A 26,689-nucleotide genomic window follows, 5' to 3' on the forward strand; every position below is an offset into this window, starting at 1 on the left:
ATTGAGCATTATGTCTCATTAATCCTTCCCAGATCCCAGTGAGGTGGGTGGTGAGGGTTAGGTTTCCTGTTGGAGCAGAGGAAAATAGATCAAGATTCATTCCCCCCCACTCCTTGCCCTCACATGATAGAGGATATTTGCCATCTCAGGTTTGAAGCTTTATTAGTCCAAAGTGGCCCTTGTGGCTTGGTTCTTCCTCATGTCATCTTGTCTATCACTCTTGCACTAATGAGGAAATGAAGCCTAGAGGATGGATAACAGTCCACCAAGGCCTCTCTGCTACTCCATGGGGAATCCAGGCCAATCTGGGCAGCTTCCTACTTAGAGAAAGGGGGGGTGGGTCAGAGCACAAACCTGTCTATGTGCCTCCAGATGTCAAGCATTTCATAGGCGATCATTTTTGTAATTGCTGAGACAGTCTTATAAGGTTGGTTTCATTATTTCATTATTATTGTTGTTAATTAGTACAATTTTTCAGATGAGAATTATAAAGATCAAGGTTCATACAAATTTTGTATTCAAACCTGAGCATGTCATTTGACACCATCTGTTATCACATGAGATGTCACTATACCCTTCACTTTGTACCCATTGGACGGATTGGCTCAGAGCAGAGCTCAGTAGTGTGACGTTCTGGATGTGGCCTTGCAGAGGAAAGAGGGATTGGGATGGATGGAATTTGGAAGTCAGGTGGACTGTGATTCAAATACAGATCCCATTCTTGCTGGATGGGCACCCTTGGGTGAGGCAGAAATCATGCTTAACCTCAGTTTTCTCATCCACAAAAGAAATAATAATAAAAAAATGCCACCTGGCCAGCATGGCTCAGTGCTTGAGCTTCGACCTATGAACTAGGTCATGGTTCGATTCCAAGTCAGGGCACATGCCTGGGTTGCAGGCCCGATCCCCAGTAGGGGGCATGCAGGAGGCAGCTGATCACTATTTTTCTCTCATCATGGATGTTTCTATGTCTCTCTCCCTCTCCCTCCCTATCTGAAATCAATAAAAGTACATTTAAAAAACATACCCATGGTAGGATAAATGTGAAAATAAAATGATAACGTACAAAGAAAGTGACGGTCTCCCAGGAGGACTACTCGGAACCTGTGGATTCTTTCTGCTCCTTCCCTCAACAGCAGGCTTGTGTGCTTTTTCAATAATCTTATAAGATTAGCACAGCTTTATGCATTGTTTTGAATTCATCCCCTTGAATTGACTCACCTATAGTGTCCAAGATGGTTAACATGTTTCCTGTTGCTTTCACTTGTTATCAGCCTCTACTGTCTGGGGTCATGGTCTCAAGCCTCATCTCCTAAGGTCATTGAGTCAGATTATTCAAGCTTCTTGGCAGTAGGAACAATATTGCTAGTCCACTGACCACTGAATATGTATTGAGCAGCTAGATGTTGGTGTGATACTGAAAGCTAAGACTTAGGCAGCTCAAGGGAGCCAGCAGGGGCCATTTCGACACCTATGAAACTTTGGGGTATATGTAACTTCTTTGTACTTTAGTCTTCTCATCTACATGATGGGCATAAAGATGAAAAGGTTTGAGAAGATTAAGTGAGATAAAACATATAAAGTATTTACTCAGTACCTGGCATGTATTAAGGGGTTATTGTTAGTTACTAATATCACTCACTAAAATACTTAGTAATAGGAAAGTTATAAGTTAATGATTTCCAATGCAAGGCAGTATATACTTTTCTTGTACATACTCAATGTATCTTTAAAAATTGTGTATTAAATATTAAATAAAATCTTGATTTTAAAATATGTATGCTTTATACAAAATATCAATACAATGAACACCTACATACCATTACCCATTATTTTTGAAACCCATTGTATATGCACCAACCTCATCATCTGCCTGTCCTTCCAGAGGCAACAGCAATCCTGAATATTGTGCTAAAACTTCTCTAGCTTTCCTTTATAGTTATACTATTTATGCTTGCATTTCTTAACAATAGAACATTTTAGTTTTGCATGCTTTTGATATCTATATAAATGGAATCACATTGCTATTCATCCTCTGCTATTTGCTTTGTTTAGCATTGTACTCTGAGACACATCCACATTTTTTTTGAGTAGCTATAATTTACTCTTTTTGGTACTGCAGATATACTAGTGTATGGATAAGGCAGAATTCACTTACTCACTTTACTCCTAATGAATATTTTAGTTGCTTCCTTTTCTCCCTATTATTATCAGTGCTTTCCTCAACATTATTATGTAATCTTATAATGTGGGTGGACAAGATTCTCCATAGGGTAGATATTTGGGAGGAAAACTGGTGGGTCTCAGGATCTGCGAAAGTTCAATCTATAATAATAAAAGTGTAATATTCTAATTAGACCGGACGTCCTTCCAGATGAAGCCAGGGCTGTGAGGGAAGCCCGGGTCCTGGGTGCCAGAGGGAAGCCAGTGCTGGCAGCCGGGGGAAGGAAGGCCTACTCTTGCATGGATTTCATGCATTGTGCCTCTAGTATCATTATATAATGCTATTGTCTTGTTTGCAAAGTAACTATAGCCATTTGTAGTCCTGCCAGCAGTATATAGGGGATATGGTTGCCTCCCATACTTACCAATACTTGATATTCTCAATCCTTAATTTTTGCCAATCTGTTGGATGAAAAGTGAAACCTCCTCATGGTTTTAGTTTTCTTTGATTACTAGTGCATTGAATAACATTTTAAAATGTTTATTGAGAATTAGAATTTCTGCTTTTGTGAAGTGCTTATTAAAGGCTTTGCACATTTTTTTCTGTGAGTTTTCTTTTATTCTTTGATTAATATAAATTCTGTTTACTGTCTGGATACTAATTTTGTTATTATGTTCTCCCAAACATCTTCTCTGACGTGGTGGTTTGTCATGTAATTTTTTGTATTATGTCTTTGGATGAACAGATGTTCTTAATATTGTTCATTTCCTCATGAATTGTACTTTCTAGTTCTTGTTCAGAAACTCTTCCCTATTTAAAATTCATAAAGATATTCTAGTGTTCTCCCATATTATTTTCTAAAAGTTTTATTGTTTTACATTTCACACTTAAATATTTAATCCACCTGGAATTGATTTTGAATATGGTATGAAATAGGGGCCAAATTTCATTTTTGTCCATATAAATAAGCAATAGATCTAGGATCATTTATTGAATAGTTCTTTTTTTCTCCACTTATATGCAATGCTGGAACTGTAATAAATCAAATTTCTACACATGTGTGGGCTTGTTGCTGGTCTCTCTTATCTTCTCATGTACTTATTGGTCCATATGCACACCAACAGCGGACTGCTTTAATTACCACCACCTAATAATAATGCTGAATATTTTGAAAGCCAAACTCCACCATTTTCCCTCCCTCCCTCAGAAGTGTTTTGGCTCTCATTGGCCCTTTGCTCTTCCATATAAAATGGTTAAGTCAACTTGCCAAGTTCCTTGAAAATAACCTGTTCTAACAATATTAGAATTTACACTGACTTTGTGGACTTATAGATCAATTTGAAATGACATAAACGTTCTATCTTACTATCCATGAACATGATATAGAACTTTTACATTTTGTCCCTCTTTAATGTTTTTCAATAAAGTTTTATATGATTTTCCATAAAGCTCCTTTCCATCTCTGTTAGATTTATGTCTAAGTACTTGATATTTTATGCCATTTTAAAATAGTTCATTTAAAAATATATTTTCTATTTATTCATTGTTTGTTTTTTTGTATTAAATTCTATCAAGAATCCCTGCTGATCATAAGTGAGGAGGAGGAAGCTGCTGAGATTGCCTCCTAGAGTCCCTAAGACCCTTGCAGGGTGCTGAGCTCTCCATGGCACTGGTCCAACAATGCTTGCTCTTTTTGTTCCTGTTGTTTTTCCTTTCACTGAGTTATCTTAAGAATTGGTTTGTGTAACTTGACTGTCTGGTATTTAACCAAAGCTTTGAACTTTGGCACCTGTCTCTCTGGGCGTGGCCAGGTGCCTTCTCTGATTATTTGAGAACTTGGTGTGCTGACTTCTTCATATTTAATTCCTTCCAGAAGGAGGCAGCTTTAGAATTTAGATACCCAAGGAGCCTACATAAGAGTAATCTGGTAAGAAGGAAAAGGTAGGGAAAGTTTCTTCAATTGAATTTGCATAGCAAATCTAGATTATTCGATCCCCCTTTGCATCACTTTTCTCACATGAAAATGAGATCATTAGTAGTACTTAATTCAATGAGCTCTTGTAATGATGAAATGAATGAATATGTGTAAAAAACTTTGAAGAACATTTGCTTTGATACAATTGCTCAACAAATGTGGACTATATTATCAGCAGTAGTAATGTTTACTGGTAGATTGTTTATTTGGGGTGATGTGTTGAGCTGAACATGATGGCACTACTGGGGAGTAGGGCTAGAATTCCAGAGGTATCTGAGGTTTCCCATATATTTGGCTGACACTAGGGTATAATTTAAGGTGGAAGAAACTTTTTCTTGTCCTAAATAATTTCTAAGCATTCACAGTCCTCCAAAATTTGTCAATACTTGAGAATCTTGCTTTTACACAGTTTCCCGTTTAAACACAGAAACATTTTGAGATGGTTGACAAAACAATAAGATAGGAATTTGAAATCAAATGACTTAGGACAGTGGTCGGCAAACTGCGGCTCTGTTGACTAATGAGTTTGCCGACCACTGGGATAGGGGCTTAATCACAAGGAACAACAACAGCCTGTAATTATTGGAATCGAGAGTCTAGGTCAGTGGTCGACAAACTCATTAGTCAACAGAGTGGCAAACAGCGGCTTGCGAGCCGCAGTTTGCTGACCACTGACTTAGGATACTATCTTTGCTACTCTGTCATTTCCCTGTGTGGCTTTAGGTAAGTCTGTGTTAGGGTTCATCAGTGCCTAGTTCTTCTTTGCTTGTGGGTAACCTCATTTGAGTGGGGGCTTGTTCTTGCCTGTGGGCTGTGAATGGAAGGGACACATGCCACTTCTGGGCTGCAGACTTTGTCAATGTAAGACCCTCCACTTCTTTTCTTCCCTTCTCCTGCCACAATGGTTATCGAGAAGCCCTCACATTAAAATGAAAAACTCAAGGGTGGGTGTTCAGTTTGAACTGCCAATTCAACATATGGGGAAAATTCGTTCCTAGAGAGTCCCCTGGATTCAGAACAGAAAGGACTTTATGTGGAAAATAAACCTTTGTTACTTTGAACAAACGAGATTTGAGGGTTGTTTGTTAATTAGCAAAATTTAGCCTATCATTGATTTATAACATTCCTTTAGCTTTCTGAGCCTTAGTTTTCTCATCCTTAAAGTAAGAGTATTAATATCCACATAATTATGTTTTTAAGCATAAAAATGAAACAAGATAATATGTTTAAAACATTCAAGTTTACATCTGCATAAAGTAATTGCTCCAAAGTGATAGTTATTATTATGTTTAAGACTCAGTGAGTAGCCTCAGAAAGTCTAGACAGAGATAATCATGAAAAGGTTCCTGACTACAAAGGAACATGGCAATGTTGACAAATTAAGATTATCATTTCAAAAATTTTTAGGCTTTATATTTTTTGTTACTATATAATGAACACAATTTAACCTTTTCTTAATGTCATTAGAATGATCAGTATGTAAAATGAGTGTTAATTATTATAATCAATATATATATTTTTAATTCTTTATTGTTTAAAGTATTACATATGTCTCCTTTTTCCCCCATTGACCTCTCCCTAGCCATTCCCACCCCCAGTACATTCCCTTACCCTCTCTACTGTCTGTGTCCATTGATTATGCTTATATGCATGCATACAAGTCCTTTAATTATTCTCTTACCCCTAGCCCCTGCCAACCTCCCCTGCCTTCCCTCTGAGGTTTGATGGTCTGTTCAATGCATCTATGTCTCTGGATCTATTTTTATCAGTTTATGTTGTTCATTATATTCCACAAATGAGTGAGATCATATGATATTTATCTTTCTCTGACTGGCTTATTTTGCATATCATAATGCTCTCCAGGTCCATTCATGCTGTTGCGAATGGTAAAAGTTCTTTCTTTTTTACAGCAGCATAGTATTCCATTGTGTAGATGTAGTACCATTTTAAATCCAGTCATCTGCTGATGGACACTTAGGCTGTTTCCAAATATTAGCTATTGTAAATTGTGCTGCTATGAACACAGGGGTGCATATATCCTTTCTGATTGGTGTTTCTGATTTCTTGAGATATATTCCTAGAAGTGGGATTACTGAGTCAAATGGGAGCTCCATTTTTAGTTTTTTGAGGAAACTCCATAATGTTCTCCACAGTGGCTGCACCAGTCTGCATTCCCACCAGCAGTGCATGAGGGTTTCCTTTTTCTCCACATCCTGGCCAACACTTGTTGATTTGTTGATGATAGCCATTCTGACAGGTGTAAGATGGTACCTCATTGTCCTTTTCATTTGCATCTCTAGGATGATTAGTGACTATGAGCACGTTTTCATATGTCTCTTGGCCTTGTGTATGTCCTCTTTCAAAAAGTGTCTATTTAGGTCCTTTGCCCATTTTTTGATTGGGTTATCTTCATTTTGTTAAGTTGTATGAGTTCCCTATAAATTTTGGAGATTAAACCCTTATTGGAGATAACATTGGCAAATATGTTCTCCCATGCAGTAGGCTTTCTTGTTGTTTTGTTGATGGTTTCTTTTTGCTGTGAAGAAGCTTTTTATTTTGATGTAGTCCCATTTATTTATTTCTTCATTAGTTTCCCTTGTCCTAGGAGCTGTCTTGGTAAAGATATTGCTACAACAAATGTCTGCTATTTTGCTGCCCATGGGTTCTTTTAAGATTTTTATGGTTTCCTTTCTTACTTTAAGTCCTTTAGCCATTTTGAGTTTATTTTTGTGTATGGTGTAAGTGGTGTTCTAATTTCATTTTTTGCATGTATCTGTCCAATTTCCCCAGCACCATTTATTGAAGAGTCTGTCTTGAATCCATTGTGTGCTATTGCTTCCTTTGTCAAATATTAATTGAGCATAATGGCTTGGGTTAATTTTTGGGATCTCTGATCTGTTCTATTGGTCTACTAGTATTGTCTGTTTTTGTGCCAGTACCACACAGTTTTGAGAACAGTGGCCTTATAGTATAGCTTGATATTTGGTATTGTGATCCTTCCAACTTTGTCCTTCTTTCTCAAGATTGCTGTCACTATTCAGGGTCTAGTGGCCTTTTATGTAAGCAAATCAACTGGTAGAGCCATGAGGGAGATCCAAATTTTAATCACTACAATTTTAATAAGATAGAGGTTGGACATGAAAAGAATGCAGAAACCCATCAAGTTAAAAGTCCTGCAGAGTTAACAGGAAAATGCATTTTATTATCTTAAGAGCCCCCAAATGCAAAATGCAAGATTAGCCTGATGGCTTAGATGAGTAGATCAGAAAGTGGCATTATATTAAGGAAAAGAGCCTTGAGACTAGCCCTTCTTTAAGTTAGGAAGTGCCCATTGTACACCATGTACAAGACAGAATGCCTCAGTTTAAAATTATTTGTTTGGGAGAATTCAGTATCATGTTTTGTTTTGTTTTAAATATATTTTTATTGATTTCAGAGAGGAAGGAAGAGGGAGAGAGAGAAAGCAACATCAATGATGAGAGAGAATCATTGATTGGCTGCCTCCTGCATGCCCCCTGCTGGGGATCGAGGCCACAACTCAGCCATGTGCCCTTGATTGGAATTGAACCTGTGACCCTTCAGTCTGCAGGCTGATGCTCTATCCACTGAGCCAAACCAGCTAGGGCAAGAATCCAGTTTTTAAGTTAATATTTGAAACTAATATCTTTTGAGTTAAGAAGTTTATACATAGTATTTTCAATACATGCCATGTTTAAGAAAATGTAATGTTGTGACTATATTTTCAACTATATAATTAAGAACATGCCTTTTAAGTAAGAAACACTTTAGGAAAGAGGTCTTTGATAAACTTAGTAGTGTCTGTCCTCTGTAGGCCACTGTTGACCAGGGGAGAGGTTGCCATGGACCTGGGTTCTCTAGTATAAAATGAAATGATAGGTCTCTGGAATAGCAAAAGCTAGGTGGTAGCACTTAACTGTTGAAGCCAGGTGGACAGAATCTCCATATGTACAGCAAAGTCAGAGTGGCAATCAGAATGCCTTGACCCACAGGACGGTGTGCAATAGATTCAATGGCTAATAGATTGTGTTGTTGCAAGGGGCCAGATGGATGGATAATTAGTGTCCTTCCTTTCTTCCCATTCCCTCCCTCTCTCTTTTTTCTTCCTTCCTTCCTTCCTTCCTTCCTTCCTTCCTTCCTTCCTTCCTTCCTTCCTTCCTTCCTTCCTTCCTTCCTTCCTTCTTTCCTTCCTTCCTTCCTTCTTTCCTTCCTTCCTTCCTTCCTTCCTTCCTTCCTTCCTTCCTTCCTTCCTTCCTTCCTTCCTTCCTTCCTTCCTTCTCTACCTCCCTCCTTTTCTGCCTGCCTGCAATTTAAAAATTTGCTCTCTCATTCAGTTTAAAAATGTGAGGTAATTGAAAGAGAGTTTATTAATTGAACAAAATTATAATTTCCCAGGAAAATTAGGATGGGTTATGGATGAAGGTGACAATGAATTTCAATGATTACACTGGAGCTTCAGTAGTGGGAACTGTAGCATGCTCCCTCTTGTATTAACTTTTTATAGAGTTGTCAGTTACCACTTGGAAGAAACTCTGTGACAGACTGCTCCAGCAGGGAGTGGCATGCTTTAGTACAGTAGTACAGTAGGCAATTGCCATGTGTGGCTACTGAGCACTTGGAACATGGTGGTCCTAATTGAGATATGCCATATGTAAATTTTAAAGATTTAGTAAGAATAGAATAATGTAAGTTATCTTATTGTTTTATACTAATTATATTTTGAAATTATAATACTTTGGTAATATTAGCTTAAAATATATACTATTTAAATGGAGTCTGCCTATTTCTTTTTATCCTTTTTAATGCAGTTACTAGACAAAATCACATATGTGACTTGTGACAAATCTTTCTGGACCATAACAAATAGAAAGGAAGGGTAGAATGGGCATGGCAAAACTTTGCCTGATAATGGGTTTTCTATCATTTCTTATTTAAACCAAGATATTTGGAGAGTGGAAATGGGAACTGCAGGTAGTGATGCCAGGGCAAAGGGCATGAACTGGGCTGTCTGAGGAAATGGAAGGTAAGAGGTCTCCCTATCAATAAATAAGGTGAGTGAGGCAGATGAGGACTTCAACAGAAGGGTATATTGTAGAAGATTTTTTTTTTCTTGCATGAAACAAACAACTGAAGTTCTGTTCTGTCTGGCTCATGCGCATTTTGTTCTTGGGGAAAATCTTTAGTTTCCAGATTTGAGGAAAAGAACTTAAGACTAAAATTCCAGGCTCTAAGAATTTTGATGGCAGAAATTATCATGAAGCACTAGAACATATTCAACCTAAGTACATAGGGGATATGAGGATTGCATTTCTTTCAAGACACACACAAGCTTAAAACTTCATGGGGAAAAAGGGATTTGGCTTTTCCAAATCCTATGAATTTTTATATACATACACTCATACACGGTTGAGAGGATGTTCTGCAGGTAGAGAACCAACCAAGCTTCCTCTGCCCAGAGAGCTAGGCCTTCTCTCTTGATGTCCAACTGGGTCCTTCACTTAGGCACAGGATCTCAAAGAGCCTAAATAAGTAGGCACTTCTCTTAATCTGAAATGGGAAACAGGTCTCAAAAGAAGGTGAAAGAATCTGAAACATAAGGGGAAGCGCAGTCATTTGTAACAACTCCCCTCGGCAGAACCATGGCAGCTGGAGGCCTAGGTCAGGCAGACCTGGAAGCAGAGAGAAGGCTAATTCTCAGAGCTGCCCTCTGCCTTTCTGAAGGGCACTGAGAAGACTCACTGAGAAGGCCCTAGCTCGAACATCTCTTCATCCGTTCCGCTGGCCTTGAATTGTCCTTTAAGTATTTGTTTTCATTCAAAACTCCCAGCAACACAGTAAGAGTAAGTAGTGTGTCCACATGATTATGAGATACTCAGCAATTCTCAACAGACCTTTTCTCTTTGATTTTGAACTTGGTGATATCTTTGATTGAAATATCCTGCCCCATTTTTTTTCCCAGGTGGCTACTCTTACTGCCCTTGAAAATGTAGCCCAGATATTCTTCTGCCTCAGAAGCTTTAAGGATCCTCTCAGAGAGGATGCATTCTTCCCCTGTGAGGTCTCACAGAGCCTTTATCCCAAGACTTGATTGCAATGAGCTATGGTCATTGAGTTTTTGGTCCTCCTCCTCACCCCACACAAGCTCCTTTGGAAAAGGAAGGACCTGTGATCCCTTCCCTCAGCACCTCCAGCATCTGCCATGTCATCGTTGCTCCCTAACCTTTCATATTCATGCAGCCTTTTTTACCACTGGGAAATCACTTGGGCATGTGAGAAATGACTTTCCAGCCCCATCCAGCTCAGACGGCTGGCACTAGGAGCAAAACCAGTATTGACTCCAATGACAGATTAACTTTTCACTAAACTGGCCTGCTTTGTTGAATCCAATACAGACACATCAGGCCCCAGACAAGAACGTTCTGATTTTTGGATCTGATCTTAGTTTAACAAAAGGGTTTTGAGTCCAGGGAAGCCTGCCAGGAAGAAGCATGTGAAAAACAGCAAGACATCCAGCAAAAAGTTCTGGAAGTTTTTAAGGCAGAGGTTCAAGGTCTATGGGTAGGATACACAAGATCCTTGGGTCCCCTCAGGTTTTTGGTAAAATCTTATACATGTGAGTATTTTCACGGAGAAGGAGGCAAGCTTTTATCATATTCTCAAAGGGTGAATATACCTGAGGCCTCAGTCCACCCCTTGCAGACTGACCATTTTACACCTCCTTGGGGATCTAACTCTCACCTGGTGGGCCAGTTTCCCCCTCCCAGAGCCAGTGGACCCCAAGCCTGGTAGGGAGGCGGGGTGTGTGCAGCCCACTGGCATCCTGTGTATTAACACTTTTGCATTGTGGGACAGCTAATCCTCTCTTAAGCTGCTCCACTGAGCTCTTTTGCCAGATCTGATAGAAGGATTTAACCTTTCCTTTTTCCCTCTTGGCACGTGCTCAATGGAATCCAAATAAAGAATTATGGAGGCTTGAAAGGGACTTTCCATTACCAAACAATTCAGTTTAAATTTCCGACCTTTCCTCTACCTTTTTTTTTTTTTTTCCATTCCCTCTTTTCTTTCTCTTCAGCATTTGGGATTCAAGGCTGGCATAAAAGCCTCTGGGGACGTGCACAGAGCCAGAAGCCAGGAACGTGAGTGGAATTTTCCAAATTAAGGCAGCTTATTGGCCTTAGTTGCTGAGCGGTCTGGGGAGGCTTGGCTTGGGGTTGTGCCTGGGAGCCAACATGCTTGAACATCTGGAAGAGAGCTTGACATTCACGGTTGTAGTGACACATGCTCAGGCTCATGGAACTCTGCATGTTCACAATCTACCCTGCACATTCCCTGGTCTGTATCTTTGCTGTTCATAGAACATACCTCAGCAAGTCTTTACAGAAACAGCTACCGTGTCAGACATTGTCCTGAGATCTCAGGGTGATAACAGTAACTAGAATTTATTGGGAGCCTACATCTACAAAGTAATGCACTGGCCCAACATTTCCCCCTATTTGACAGATGGAAATACTGAGGCACAGAGAGTTCAGTACATTCTCCAAGTTCTAATAGACAGGATGTGAAAGAAGCAAAACACAAACCCAGGTAGTGTGGCTCAAGAGCCAGAGAAGAATAATCAGAATGAAAGAAAGATTAGCATTGGACCCGGGACATACAAGAGAACTGAAAAACTAAGATCATAAGAAGAAGGAGTAAGAATAAGAAAACCAACACATGTTTTAAATATTAGTTTTAAAAATAGTGTCTGTTTCTTCTTGCCCTGATAATAAAAGAGTAACCCATGTTTATAATAATGACTCTGGCATTAGTTTCCCACAAGGCTCCAGGTATGGAAGGTATCATAACATAGTTTTTTGACACGTGCTAGGGAAGATAATTCGCATGCTCTACAAAAAGATCTAGAGTTTAGATAGAAATATTTAACATTTTTAATAATAACAATAGCTAACACTTATTGAGTGCTCACCAAATGTCACTGTTCTATGCTCTTATGTTGGTTTTATTATTCTTCCAATAGCCCTATGATATAATAATTATTATTATTCCCCTTATACAGGTAAGGTTAGGTAACTGAGAGGTAAAGTAGCCTGCCTGGGATTCATGCACAACTACCTAGTGGCAGAGCCAGATTTCATACCCATGAAGTCTGGCTACAGAGCCCATCCTCTTAGTCACTCACCTCCACGGCTGCTTTTACCTTCCATAGGTCAAGGGTCCCCACTGTTTTGCTTATTCTTCTCCATGTTTAGTTGGTCAGTGTAGCCATAAATGTTGATCTCTACCCAAGATCTAGAAACAATAGAATGCTTCTGCTAAGAGGCTACAACAAAAATGAGATTCAGCCTAGCCGGTTTGGCTCAGTGACTAGAGTCAGTCAGCCTGCGGACTGAAGGGTCCCAGATTTGATTCTGGTCAAGGGCACATGCCCAGGTTGTGGGCTCGGTCCACAGTGGGGGGCATGCAAGAGGCAGCCAATAAATGATTCTCATCATTGATGTTTCTATCTCTCTCTCCCTCTCCCAACAGAAGAAAAAGTAATTGAGAAGTAGTATCATCTAGTGAAAATCAATTCCATTCTGACGGTGACCAAAAACAGGAGGTGCTCTATCAACATTTGTCAAGTAAATGAATGAATGGCCACTGGACTGCAGGTACTGAGAGAAGAATGTGGTGAAGGTCTTGAAGGAAGTAGTATGGGATTTTTGTCGTGGTTGTTGGGTCCCAATAGCCTTCCAAGAAAGTATATTTGGAGAGCTCACTTCACAGTAGATTGATACAATTACAAACCAAAATCTCAACTAGAGTGACTGGTCAATGTGAATAGTGTTGGATGGTAAATGGGTAGGTGACTCCCTGCTACACTGTCTTGGGAGATCCAGTGCTTAGCATTGGGATTGGTGCATATCTCTGTACACCCCCAATAATGATTACCGTCCTAGGCAAAATCCTTCTGAACAACAGTATCATTTGTCTTTTGGAGCTAATTCTTACTGAATCTTGCCCCCCTTGAAGTTGCATCTTCCATCATGATGACAGAAACCAAGTAAGTGCTATTGTGGCCAGAGGACATGCCAGGAGCAACCCAACAGAGCTGAGCCATGTGTTTGAGAACTAACTCTTTTTGCTTTCTAAGTGTGTAACATCGGTCAAGTCATGAAACTGCTTTAGATTTCTCTGTGCTATTTTTTATTTTATTTTCTGGCTTGTTGGAGGTATTCATCAACTTATTTATCAAAACAATGGATGGGCTCATAAAAATAATTCTCTTCTTTTAGGAGATATATATATATGGCTGGGTATAGAAAGGCTGTGTAAATAGAGTATTTATTCAGTGCTATAGCCAAAGAGATATTTGTTCATGGCAAGACAGGCTTCCTGTTGGTTGGTCATTTGGTGCTTCTGTTGATGTGTTCATCATCATGTCATCAGGTATTTTAAAGATGTCCGGGGTCTGAGGAAGAAACCCACCTCCCCCCTCCCCATCAACCACCTTAGAAAAGGAACATCCTTCATTCTGAAAATATTCTATTTTCATTTATTGAGTAATTGATAGGTGAATCCAGCCTAATTATTTAATATCCAACTAAGAAGGTTATAAAATACATGTTTATGAATTTGTCTCAGGCTGACTGTCAGAGAGGCTTTTAAGTGCATGTGCATATTATATCATGGCTGTGAACTGAATGTTTGTTACTGTTATTCAATCTGCCAAAAAATGTCACTTAATTTAATAATATGATGTAAACCTAAAAAGAAATAACATGACTTATTATATAAAGGCTGATCTCACCCACCCACATCACAGAGTCCCTTTTTATTTGAAGGCCCTTCATGTTTTAGGTATAGTTGAACTTTATGCATCCATAGCCTCTACCAGAAAGTAAAACCTCATTTAATTATCACAACAGCTTCACAAGGCATTTTCTATTGTTGTTATTAGTATCTAGACATAAGGAAGCAGGCTGATGTTTAGAACCAAGATAACCCACACATATGAAAATGTCAGAGCAAGTGTTTGAACCCTTGTATTTGGCTGTGAAACCTGGGACTTTAACTACCTTCATTCAAACCACATTTGCTCCTCTGCTTTCAATAACAAGACTTGTTATTTGTTGTATGCTAGGCTCTGTTCCAATACATACATTTCTCTTTTCATCCTGACATCAACCCCAATAGGGAGTTGTTATAATCCCTGTTTGACAGAAGAGAAAGCGCTTATAAAGTTTTGGTTTTGTGACTCTGGGCAAGTTACTCACCTCACTGAGTATTATTCTGCTAATCTGTAAAAGGGAAAAGAAAATAACTATTTTAGAGGAGAGTTGTGAGGCTTAAAAATGAGCAATGTAGGCGGACCATTCAGTTGAGTGACTGACCCAGATTAATAATTCAGTAAATGCTAGTTAGTATTGTTTTTATGACTGATAAATCTGTCTGTCTTTATCTTTAAAGGTGTAAAATTGTATTCATTAGATTCCCCATGTAAGTGAAATCATATAGTATTTGTATTTCTCTTACTGGCTTATTTCACTTAGTGTAATACTCTCCAGGTCTATCAATGCTGTAGCAAAAGGTGAGCTTTTCTTCCTTTTGTGTGGTTGAGTAGTACTCCATTGTGTAAATGTGTTATCAGAGGACTGTATGGATGGAACTTCTCCGATGCTAGTAGGAGTGGGTTATCCCATTCCCCACTGGGAATTGGGGGTTGGGTTCTTTCGGTATCTTGAGAAAAACAATTTTCTAAGACTTGCATGCAAGAATGAATGACTTTTACTTGCATGAAATTATATCCCTCGGTTTCCAAAGTCTCATTTTCCTTAATCCAGTCTTGGAAAATGTGCAGCTGGGGCTTCAGCAGAGCTAGAAGCAAAGCCAGTGTCTAGAGTTTCCATTCCATGGTAGAACTGGGTCCCCTGTAGCATCAGGCTAGTCACAGTCCATTAGTCTATTGTGTGTGGGCTCTCCATGGCTGTGAGCCATGTGGACTAATGTAGGGATGTGTTCCCCCTGCAATAGGAGACCCAGGAGTGCAAGAGGGCCAAGAAAGGGAACATCCTCTGTTCAGGAACTTACGTATCTCATATTTCATACCCTGCAGTGGCCATGCCTACTCTGGCCAATGCCCTGTTCCCAGATGTGACTGACAAGTAAGCACTTTCCCACATCACCCAGATCTTACTGGGCATGTATCTATTATCCAGTCACTTCCCTCATCTATCTGTGGGGAACAGACCTGGAGAATATTAACTGCATCTTCCTGGCACAAATGGCATGCCTATGTTATCTTGCTTCCCTTTACTCCTTTCCTATTAATTAATAACCAGGTTATTACAACAGTATCAAATATACCACAGGGAAAGGGGGGGTGGGGAGGTAGAAGGGAATGAAGGGGGGAAAATGGTAATGGAAAGAGACTTGGCTTTGAATAGCTAACACACAATACAATATTACAGAATTATATACTTTATACCTATATAATTTTATTAACCAATGCCACCCCAATAATCCCAACAAAATTAAATAAAGCCCTAACTGGTTTGGCTCTGTGTATAGAGCATCGGCCTGTGGATTGAAGGGTCCCAGGTTTGATTCCGGTCAAGGGCATGTATCTTGGTTGCGGGCACATCCCCAGTGTGGGGTGTGCAGGAGGCAGCTGATTGATGTTTCTCTCTCATTGATGTTTCTAACTCTATCCCTCTCCCTTTCTCTCTGTAAAAAATCAATAAAAAATTAAATAAAAATATGTACAATTTATCATTGTGAGAGTAGAACAAGTTATTTTTAGGAACCTATGTGTTTTATTTTCCCCCTGTAGTTGGTTCTCCTGCTGAGTCTAAGAAAAGTGTGCACCAGCCACTCAGCTCCTGAGTTTTTGTTCAGTCCCACTTCTCTCATCCTGGTGCCATAAAGTTTATTGGAGGTCAACCAAAACCTGAGCGGCTTTTATGGTCATCGTGTGCCAAGAGTGTTCCTCTGGGGAATCTTGGAGCTCTCTGTCCTCATTCTCAGCTTCCATCCCTTACCATTCTCCTTTCCCCTTTTGCCTTCCCCACTGGGTCTCAGGGACTAGAATGCAGGTCTTCATCTCTGTCCTGCTTCCCTTCCCAATAGGACTCAGTGAGTGTAGGTTAACGTGGTCTCTCAGCCTAAGGTCTAATGGATGATGCTCTGTTACCAGTCTTTTATGAGACCCTGAGGATGTAGAGATTAATGAGAAGTAGCCTTTGTTTTTAAAATCTTCAGGGATGGAAGTAAGAAACCATTTCCCTGTATGACGTTCTCCAGGAGGTTTCCTGAGGCTCACAAAGAGATTGAGAGCAGGGAGTGCTGACAATAAGGATTTCTAGAAAAGGCATTCATTTTGTCACCAAGCCAGCCTGGGCTTCAATCCCAGTGCTGCTTCTTGCTAGCTGTGTGACCTTGATCAAGGAATCGCTGCGTCTCTGGGCCTCGGTTTCCTTACCCATCAGTGAGGAATAGTAGTAATTTCTTCCTCAAATATTGGTGTGATGCCTAAAGAATGAAATCACACAATAAGAGTGCATGATGAACTGAAAAACTGTCTGCAAATGGGAATTAAGACACAGGACTGAGAAACTGCATAAAAACAAACAATTGGGAAAAATCTTAACCTCAGAAAAATCCATGGCATTTACATTTTTATCCCAAAGCAATTATCACCTCATCATCTCTTCTTTTATTTTCCAATGCAAATCTTTAAAAAGTTATGATCATACCATGTGCATATGATGTGCAAACATAAAAAAATACTTGCTTTAAGCCCACGAACTATCTCATTATTATTATATTTCAGATTAGGAGGCAGGAGAATGTTGTTGTTTGATGGGAAACATTCCCCACATCTGGAGACGTAATTTACACTTTCCATTTATAGCTTCAGCTGCAGTTCTTCAAATCTGAGTCTGTGTTAGAAGAGTCATTAGGATTCCGAGAAAACAGAAAACATTTTAAGCACTTCCCATTAAACCAATTGCAACAGCCCATGAGAGAATGTTTACCCTCGGAAGGAGGACCCTTGTGGATAATTACTTAAAATAAGGGAAAATAGTGATGCAATTTGTGGGAATATCCAATGTGGCAAACCCTTACTTGACTTTGGAGGCAACATTAAATGAGTTTTGCTCATTTTGTCATTGTACCTACCAATTGAATTTGAGTAAACCCCTCACTATGTTCTATGGACCAATGACAGATGGCCCAAACACATGTTTTGTTTTGCTCTAGCCCTGTTCAAATTCTGTAGTTAGTTCTGGATTCACAGAGCTTTTCATTCTATATATTTATTTATTTTTTATTTTATCAACAGAATATAATTTCTCTTCTATCTTTGATACAAATTGCCAAAAATTTTTCTCCAAAGTTTTTATTTCCCCCACGGTCAGCTCCCTTTATGAAAAAAAAAAAAAACGAATAATTGAAATTCAAGTAGAGAAAATGAAGATTCATAATGCTAACCAGTGGAGAAAACATAGACATGCTCACAGAAACATTTCTCTAAACTGAAGATCAAGTGGGTTAAAGGACAGAAGACTACTTTGTTTTGTTCTAATCTATGTTTAACTCATATGCTGTTTGATGAATTTGTATAGTTTAATATGAGTTTGATGTGAGGCCAAGCAGAAGACAAAGATGTCATCGAGGGAGAACAGGGTATGACTAAAAATTTGGACCAGCTGCGGGCAGAAATGGGGATTCCTTGGGCTTTGGGCATAAAAAATAGTTCAGAGTTAGTCAGAGTAATTTAGAGTAATTCTGTTTAATGGCAGAGGTTGGGGGGATTTGGGGCTCTTCCATAAGTAGGCAGAGAATAAGAATGAACTTAGTAGCCTCCTTAGTTCTAGAAATTTCTTTGACACACTCTCATCCACAAAGGAGTCCTAAACTGTCAACTTTTTAATTTTTGAAGAAAATATGGCAACAGCCAGCAGAACGTCAGAGGGGATGAGGCTGATTCACTGATCATAGCTCCCAAGCATTGGATTCATACTATGTGCCAAGTCACTTTAAGATCATATTTCATTTATTCCTTAAAATCATCTTATGGACTTGTTCTGGGAAGAAAATAGTCTTGTGTCTCAATTTTAATGAGTAAAAACACAGACTAGGGCAGTGAGTGTGTAAATCACAGAGGTGGTAAGCAACAGTGTTTAATAGTTGGCTGTCCTGGCTTCAGAGTCTTGGGTCTTAACTGATATTCTGTATGTCATCCTAGTGTGTTAAGCCTGCTTAGCCTCCCTGGGGAAAGACCCAGATTCTGCTCTCCTCTCTTCCACGTAGATTGCTTTTTTATGTAGAGACGTTGTTTATGTCATATGAACGTTTTAATTTTCCAGTCTAGTATATTCCATTTAGGTCTCTTCCCACTGGCTACCAAAGGATATAAAATTAGTTTTTCTTTCCATATCTCCCATTTACATTTTGCTTATTCAGCTGCTCTTCTGCAGGATCTCAGTGTTATTAAAGAATATTTTGTTTTCCCCTAACAATGGAAGTGTCTATGTTTTTAGGAAATAAGATTACTATATTTGTCTTATATTAAGCTCTCATTTTGCAACATCTCAGCACCAAATCCATCTTTCTTTTTTTTTTTTCCTGACATATTTTATTGATTTTTTACAGAGAGGAAGGGAGAGGGATAGAGAGCTAGAAACATTGATGAGAGAGAAACATCAATCAGCTGCCTCCTGCACACCCCCTTCCGGGGATGTGCCCGCAACTAAGGTACATGCCCTTGACCGGAATCGAACCTGGGACCTTTCAGTCCGCAGGCCGACACTCTATCCACTGAGCCAAACCGGTTTCGGCCAAATCATCTCTCTGTACTCTTCCTTTTAATGCCAAAGCTGAGAACCTGCATACTGCATTTCTGTTTTGCCAACTGTTAGGATTTACCAATAAATGGTGCTAGATAAAGCCTTAAAGGTCAAACAGGAGCGAGAGATGGGCTTTTTCTATTTGCTTGTCATTCCTTTTGGGTGGCCTTAGCAATGCACCCGAACTGCCCTCGCAAGAACAGACAGTGTCCCCTAGCCCTGACCATGGCAGCTGCTGCCTGCAGTTGTTGTCTATTTAATCTTCATGACACTGTTTGCCTCTTACCTCTAGCACCTACCTAATTAACTAGTTCCTCGTACTAACTTTGCTCTGTTAAAATACTTAGGGTGGCTTCCATTTTCCTGATTGGACACTTGACTGATTTCTGTCTGAGACTCATTTCTCCCATTGTCCTTTTCGGGGTCTGTAGTAAAGTACAAATTCTTCAGTCTGGAATGATCTTAGAGCTTGTCAAGTCCAAATTCTGGCACAGTAGAGAAGTAATCTGTGATTTGGAGAAACCTGAGGTTATATGAGATTTGGTGGGAGAGACATTTGTGTTTATCCAATGGTGTTTACTACTGATGTTAGTACATCTCAGCCTGGGACACAGATTCCTCATGAACTTAGGAGAATGAGTTCTTCTCCCCATTGTGGTTCTTATTGCTGGATCACTTGTACGTGTAATAATATCTTTGAGATTTAGTTTACTAACCAATGAGATGAGTTGAGGCATATGTATCTCCATCCCTGAAACAATTCAGAGGGATGTCCAAGGGGTAGATCCATTTTTAAACTTTATTTATTTATTCATCCATTCATTTCATTCATCCACTGTTTTATCTGCTCAGCTATCATTCCATGCATTCACACACCTATTCTTTCCTTCACTTTATTTACTTTATTTATTCATTTTTCAGAGATTCTCATCTGTCCTGAATACAGTGCTATCCTGGGAGATAAAAATGAGAAAAAAAGGACTTAAACTTCTATGAGCTCTATAGAAAAGTGGTGAAGTTTTAGTTGCCTTAAGTAGCTAAAAAGAGGAAATCTGATAAAACTTAATAGAAGGAAGGTCTTTCAGGGAGAGAGAAAAGCTAATAGAAAGATGTAAAGTTGCTGATCAATGAAAATACATGAAATGGTGAGGAAATTAAGTAGTTTTTTTAAATAAATTTTTTTACCAATCCCATTTTTTGATACCCTATTATAAACCTTAACTAAAATTTTCATATCTACTGCTGTTCTTCATCACAGTATCTATAACTTTCATTTTTTAATTTAAATTCTTCATTGTTTAAAGTATTACATGAGTCTCCTTTTTCCCCCATTGACCTCTCCCTGGCTGCTCCCACCCCCAGCACATGCCCTCACCCACCCGCTACTGTCTGTGTCCATTGGTTATGCTCATAAGCATGCATGCAAGTCCTTTAGTTGATCTCTTACCCCCTCAACCCCCACCTTCCCTCATAGGTTGGATAGTCTGTTCAATGTTTCTATGTCTCTGGTTTTATTTTTGTTCATCAGTTTATGTTGTTCATTATATTCCACAAATGAGTGAGATCATGTGATATTCATCTTTCTGTGAATGGCTTATTTCACTTAGCATACTGCTCTCCAGTTCCATCCATGCTGTTGCAAATGGTAAGAGTTCCTTCTTTTTCACAGCAGCATAGTATTCCATTGTGTAGATGTACCACAGTTTTCTAATCCACTCATCTGCTGATGGGCACTTAGGCTGTTTCCCAATCTTAGCTATTGTAAATTGTGCTGCTATGAACATAGGGATGCATATATCCTTTCTGATTGGTGTTCTTGTTTTCTTGGGATATATTCCCAGAAGTAGAATTATTGGGACAAATGGAAGTTCCATACTATTTTCCATAGTGGCTGCACCAATCTGCATTCCCACCAGCAGTGCAAGAGGATTCCTTTTTCTCCACATTCTTGCCAGCACTTGTCACTTGTTGATTTGTTGATGGTAGCCATTCTGACAGATGTGAGATGGTACCTCATTGTTGTTTTGATTTGCATCTCTTAGATAATTAGTGACTTTGAGCATTTTTTCATATGTCTTTTGGACTTCTGTATGTCCTCTTTAGAAAAGTGTCTATTTAGATCCTGTGCCCATTTTTTAAATTGGATTGTTTACCTTCATTTTGTTAAGTTGTATGAGTTCCCTATAATTTTGGAGATTAAAACCTTTTGGAGATAACATTGGCAAATATGTTCTCCCATGCAGTGGGCTTTCTTGTTGTTTTGTTGATGGTTTATTTTGCTATGTAGAAGCTTTTTATTTTGATGTAGTCCCATTTGTTTATTTCCTCATTAGTTTCCCTTGTCCTAGGAGCTGTCTTGGTAAAGATATTGCTACAACAAATGTCTGCTATTTTGCTGCCTATAATTTCTTCTAAGATTTTTATGGTTTCCTGTCTTATTTTAAGTCCTTTAACCATTTTGAGTTTATTTTTGTGTATGGTGTAAGTTGGTGTTCTAATTTCATTTTTTGCATGTATCTGTCCAATTTCCCCAGCACCATTTATTGAAGAGTCTGTCTTGACTCCATTGTATGCTCCCGCCTCCTTTGGCAAATATTAATTGAGCATAATGGCTTGGGTCAATTTCTGGGTTCTCTGTTCAGTTCCATTGGTCTATATTTCTATTCTTTTGCCAGTACCAGGCAGTTTTGAGGATAGTGCTTTGTAATATAACTTGATATCTGGTATTGTGATCCCTCCAACTTTGTTCTTCTTTCTCAAGATTGCTGCAGCTATTCTGGGTCTTTTTTATTGCAGATGAATTTTGGAGAGTTTGTTCTAGGTTTTTTTTAAATATGCCTTTGGTATTTTAATGGAGATTACATTGAATCTATAGATTGCTTTGGGTAGTATGGACATTTTAATAATGTTGATTCTACCAATCCATGAAAACAGTATATTTTTCCATTTGTTTATGTCTTCCTCTTTCTCTTTTTTCAGCGTCCTGTAATTTTCTGAGTATAAGTCCTTTACCTCCTTGGATAAGTTTATTCCTAGGTATCTGAATTTTTTTGGTGCAATGGTAAATGGGATTGTTTATGTTTTGTTTTGTTTTGTTTTGTTTTTAGTTTCTCTTTCTGTGAGTTCATTATTGGTGTATAAAAAAGCCATAGATTTCTGGGTGTAAATTTTATATCCTGCTACATTGCCAAATTTATTTATTAAGTCTAGTAATTTTTTGATGGAGACTTTGGGGTTTTCTATGTACAATATATGTCATCTGCAAATAATGACCGTTTTACTTCTTCTTTTCCAATTTGGATGCCTTTTATTTCTTCTTCTTGTCTGATCCCTATGGCTGGCACTTTCAGTACTGTGTCAAACAGGAGTGGTGGAAGTGGGCATCCCTGTCTTGTTTCTGTTCTTAGGGGAAATTGTAGGAAATAAGTAGTTTTTTGTTTTTTTTTCAAAGCTGAGGAGTCCTGGGAAATGAGAATGCTAAGGTAAAGTAGATATATTACAATGGCCCTTTTGAATGAAAGAAGAATATATCGATATTTTTGTGCCTCTCTCTGTGTGTGAATGTATTATTTTTAATGCTTATTGCAAACTCCATGATGAAAATGGAAATTATTAATATTTAACAATAACTATTTTCTAGCAAAGATATTAGACAGTATGGCTTACATTCATTACTAAATGTAAATCTTAAGTTAAATTGCCACTATTCTAATAAAAAACCCCCAACCTTCACTTGTTCCCACTAACCATCTAAAATGATGGGTGGCTTAATCAGTTGCTGAGTATCCAACATCCATTCATTAATTTTATAAACACTTTTCTCCTGTCTACAGTTTTAGGTCCCTCTAATAGATTTCAGAGTTGTAACAGTAAATGAGGCCCTTTTCTCTCTGAGCATACAGCCTAGCTATAGAAACAGATGATTAAATACAGAATTTCAGGAAAGTGTGATAATGATTACTTTATAGTAAGAATGGTGTGCTTTTGGAGCACATGATAAAGACCACTTAAAATAGCCTAGAGGTTCAGGGAACATTAAGGAATAGGGTGATATCAACTTATACTTAAAATTTTCATAAGAGTTTGTCAAAGAGAGATGATGGGAGGTAATATTTCAAGCAAAAGTAGCAGCATGTGTGAGATTTGGATTTTGGTGAGTTTAATGTTTTGAGGACCTGAAAGAAGTCCATTATGACCAGGTTGTGGATGCTGGGAGAAGGCTATATAGAGGCATGTAGGGGACAAAATGTATAGGGCCTTTTATGGCAAATGATGCTTAGACTCATTGAATGTATTACTCTATTACACTAATGACTTTTTGCAAATCCTTGGATGATGCAAGTGGTGGGCACATTACAAATCTGTAATCTGGTTGCATTATAGACAATTAGTCACAGAGATAACCATGAACGCACATGGACATCTGAGAGGCTATTTTGGTAGTGATCTAGACTGAGGCCATTTCATTGGGGAGGAAGGAAGTGAAACCATTTCAGAGATGTGTTCCTCTGGGGAGATATTGGACTGCAGAAAAAGATGTACATAGATAGGTACATAGATTTCTCTACATAGATTGCTGAATGATCAATAAAATAAGATAGGAGATAGTTATTAATTTCAAAGTGCATTCATATGTGGTCATGTATGACACAATAGGACAAAGTGGTGAAGGTAGACAATTACTTTAAGACTTTGGAAATGAAGAGATAAGGATGGATAGAAAGAGTGTTAGCCAGAAGGGAAGAAGGAGAAATGGACACCTTTTGTTTCAATTGGGAAAATTTGAGGATATTTATCTCATGATGGAGAGAGATAAATAGGAGATTGGAAAATACATTAGAGAATGAGGGATAATTGATGAGCTAAGCCCCTAAGAAAGTTGAAGGTAATGGGATTAAACTTTAGATGGAGAAGAGACACCAATCTCAATGTCACAGAAACAAAACAAAAAAAAAAAGAGTACGCAGGTGAAGAGGGCTGGTTTCCAGGTTTTTGACTGTTGGTTTGTTTTTGTTGCTTATATTATCTTCATGAGATAGGTGATGAGGTAGACTACCTAGATAAAGAAAGGAGTTGGAGGGCTAATTATTTGAGAATGGTGGATTGAAAATAAGTTAAATTGAATCTTATAAAATTTACATGTGTATGCATACGAGAAAAGATAAAGATTCTAAAGTAAGTTTCAACAAATAAATATTTCTGAGACCCTAAACTTTTCCTTCCTAAGAATTTATTAAGCTTTTTTTCTTCCTTTGTCCTCTTGTCTTCCTTCCTTCTCATTAGTCACTTAATAACATTTAAACTCTCATCACTTTAAAAATACTTAAACACATTTGTAGAGTTATAAATAGACTTTATTCTCCTTTAGCAAACACAAAATTAACTGATGTATTATGTTATAAAATTGGGAAAATAATTCTATTCCTTTTTATTACTATTGGCTACTGCTCAGAGAAAGCTAAATCTATCTCATTTATGGAACTGGAGGCATTAATGTGGCTATTTTTACTCTATTGCTATGACTTGTTTTTTGTTTTACATAAAAATAAATAAGTCAGAATATATATATGGGGAGGACCAATCTTAAACATTTTTTATTTATATATCCATTTAACCATTCATCCATCATTTAATAAGCATCTCTTTGTAAGAGGGACTATCCCAAGCACTAAGAAGACAACATATATAAGTCATAGGCCCTGTTTCAAGTACTCTCAGTCTGTCTAGGGAAACAGACTAAATGGGGAAACATTACAACCAATTATAATGCAATGTGTTATATACTGTATATATCACAACCCAATATACAGAGTTCTTTGGGCAAAGAGGCTGCAATGCCTTACTGGGAGAGCTGCAGAATGCATCACTGGGTCTGGGGCCGTGGTTGGCAAACTGTGGCTCACGAGCCACATGCGGCCCTTTGGCCCCTTGAGTGTGGCTCTTCCACAAAATACCACGGCCTGGGCGAGTCTATTTTGAAAAAGTGGCATTCCAAGAGTTTAAGTTTAAAAAATTTGGCTCTCAAAAGAAATTTCAATCGTTGTACTGTTGATATTTGGCTCTGTTGACTAATGAGTTTGCCGACCACTGGTCTGGGGTGATGAGTAAATTAGCATCTTCTGGCTCTAGCTCAGTTTCATTCCCTTAGAACACACTAAGCACATGAGAAGCTGTGCTTACCACATAAGAAGTCCTCTGCAGCAACCCAGCATCTCAGCAGGCCGCAGCAACCACCCAAGTTGGGAGCTGGAAGATGACAAATGGGAATCTCAAAGTGTTTAAGAGTAATCTGAATGGATAATACACCATAAACATTTATTGAGAACTAACCCTATGACACATATCATGATTAGTTGCTTTAGGTAGGTTACTTTTCTTCTTAAAACAACAGTCTCATGAGGGAGAAGCTTTTATCATCATCACTGTTCAGATAAGGAAACTGATATATGCATGTAGCTTACATACATTTCCCAAGGTCAAAGGATAATGATAAATTGTGTCAGAGTTGAACCTAGGAATCTGACCTTAGCACCTGTTGTCTTCTCAGGGAGGTCATGAATGCCATCCTGTTTGTTTTTTGTATAAGTTATGAATCACTACTTGGTTAAAAAACAAAAAACAAAAAACAAGCATCACTACAGTTTGGTCAAAATGTGGACTTGGTTAAAATTTACACCCCAGCCTTTCTTTTTCAAGTGAAGTATTGTTAATTTTCATGTCCTATGGAATATGTTAAAATATTAACACATTCTTAATAATTTTGTCTTTTATTTTTTAATTTTTATATTTTTTAAGTTCCAAAGGATGTTTAGCCAACAATTGATTCCCTATTTATTAAGAATAATAAAATGAATGAACCTTAATGTCCAAAAGCAAGAGACTAGTTGGAATGCCTTAAATAAGCTTTAATAGAATTATTTTAAAAATGTTATTATGCTTCTTAAATTTTTCTTATTTAAAAAGTAATAGAAACTCATGAGAGAAAAATAAAAAAAAATTATTCATAATCTCTGCCACTTCAACATCTGTTGAAAACATTGTATGCAGCTAAGATCTTCCAAGATAACTCTCTCTCTATTATTTCACAATAAAGATGAGATTTAATATTAAGACTAATTTGTTATCTTCCACAATTCCTTGACATTTAGGTTATTCACAGTGTTCACTACCATAAACTACACAGAACAGAAATAACTGGCAAAATATGATTTAGAGATGTTACAAGTGAAAAAGTAGAACTCACCTGGAACATTCTGAGAAAGGCACATTTTTAAAGATCGGTATTACCAATTATGCACTGAAAGAAAACAGTTACTGGGGATATTTAAATCACCTTACTTTTTATCAAATGACTGTAGCAGGGAATGACATGGGCCATCTGCAGCGACCCAACTCTTCTTTCCAGGGCAGAAGGGGGCCATGGCCCTGGTCCACTTTAACTTTCCAACTATCCAGGTGCAAACGAGTATGCTTTTTCAGGGGATGTTTATATCCTACGGTCCATCCTTGACACCTTGGATTGCTCACCTGACCTCTGAGCAAATCCTTTCTGCTCTATATTCAACTCATCCAGGTCCTGACCACTCCTCAGCTCATGCAAACTTATCACTCTAGTACAAGCAACTGATATCTTCCCTGCCTACCCCCTTACAGCCTATTTCTCACACATAGACCAAAGGGACCTTATTAAACTCCAAGTCA

The 26,689-nt window shown here is 38.3% G+C and overlaps 1 long non-coding RNA gene across 3 annotated transcripts in view; it reads left to right on the forward strand.

The window, feature by feature from the left end:
- LOC129150901 (uncharacterized) overlaps positions 1 to 26,689 on the forward strand; it is a 79,106-nt gene that overhangs the window by 5,956 nt on the left and 46,461 nt on the right. For all 3 annotated transcript variants that reach the window (XR_008557702.1, XR_008557704.1, XR_008557701.1), the window contains exon 2: positions 12,684 to 12,808. This is a non-coding gene — a long non-coding RNA (uncharacterized LOC129150901). The remainder of the gene's footprint in view (positions 1 to 12,683; positions 12,809 to 26,689) is intronic.

This window comes from Eptesicus fuscus, chromosome 2 (assembly GCF_027574615.1).
Source record: "Eptesicus fuscus isolate TK198812 chromosome 2, DD_ASM_mEF_20220401, whole genome shotgun sequence".
In the NCBI taxonomy this organism is placed as follows: Eukaryota; Metazoa; Chordata; class Mammalia; order Chiroptera; family Vespertilionidae; genus Eptesicus; species Eptesicus fuscus.